The sequence below is a fragment of the Mandrillus leucophaeus genome, unplaced genomic scaffold (genome assembly GCF_000951045.1).
Source record: "Mandrillus leucophaeus isolate KB7577 unplaced genomic scaffold, Mleu.le_1.0 Scaffold9, whole genome shotgun sequence".
NCBI classification, from domain to species: Eukaryota; Metazoa; Chordata; class Mammalia; order Primates; family Cercopithecidae; genus Mandrillus; species Mandrillus leucophaeus.
Genome location: NW_012109807.1, coordinates 9,816,690 through 9,817,759, shown reverse-complemented (window position 1 = coordinate 9,817,759; position 1,070 = coordinate 9,816,690). Strand labels below are relative to the sequence as shown.

Here is a 1,070-nt window from a genome sequence, read left to right as displayed (position 1 = left end):
TGTCTGTTATTGGTGTATAGGAATGCTTGTGATTTTTGCACATTGATTTTGTATCCTGAGATTTTGCTAAAGTTGCTTATCAGCTTAAGGAGATTTTGGGCTGAGATGATGGGGTTTTCTAAATATACAATCATGTCATCTGCAAACGGGGACAGTCTGACTTTCTCTTTTCCTAATGGAATACTCTTTATTTCTTTCGTTGCCTGATTGCCCTGGCCAGAACTTCCAACACTATGTTGAATAGGGGTGGTGAGAGAGGGCATCTTGTCTTGTGCCGGTTTTCAAAGAGAATGCTTCCAGTTTTTGCCCATTCAGTATGATACTGGCTGTGGGTTTGTCATAAATGGCTCTTATTATTTTGAGATATGTTCCATCAATACCTAGTGTATTGAGAGTTTTTAGCATGAAGGGCTGTTGAATTTTGTCAAAGGCCTTTTCTGCATCTATTGAGATAATCATGCGGTTTTTGTTGTTGGTTCTGTTTATGTGATGGATTATGTTTATTGATTTGTGTATGTTGAGCCAACCTTGCATCCCAGGGATGAAGCCAACTTGATCGTGGTGGATAAGCTTTTTGATGTGCTGCTGGATTCGGTTTGCCAGTATTTTATTGAGGATTTTTGCATCGATGTTCATCAGGGATGTTGATCTAAAATTCTGTTTTTTTGTTGTTGTGTTTCTGCCAGGCTTTGGTGTCAGGATGATGCTGGCCTCATAAAATGAGTTAGGGAGGATTCCCTCTTTTTCTATTGATTGGAACAGTTTCAGAAGGAATGGTACCAGCTCCTCTTTGTGCCTCTGGTAGAATTCGGCTGTAAATCCATCTGGTCCTGGATTTTTTTTGTTTTGTAGGCTATTAATTATTGCCTCCGTTTCACAACCAGTTATTGGTCTATTCGGAGATTCAACTTCTTCCTGGTTTAGTCTTGGGAGGGTGTATGTGTCCAGGAATTTATCCATTTCTTCTCGATTTTCTAGTTTATTTGCATAGAGGTGTTTATAGTATTCTCTGATGGTAGTTTGTATTTCTGTGGGATTGGTGGTGATATCCCATTTATCATTTTTTATTG

General features: G+C 39.0%; 1 protein-coding gene across 1 annotated transcript in view; it reads right to left on the bottom strand.

Annotated features, from left to right (window-relative positions):
* The window catches only part of GPAT2 (glycerol-3-phosphate acyltransferase 2, mitochondrial), a 14,258-nt gene that overhangs the window by 8,323 nt on the left and 4,865 nt on the right, over positions 1-1,070 (bottom strand). The window lies entirely within an intron of this gene.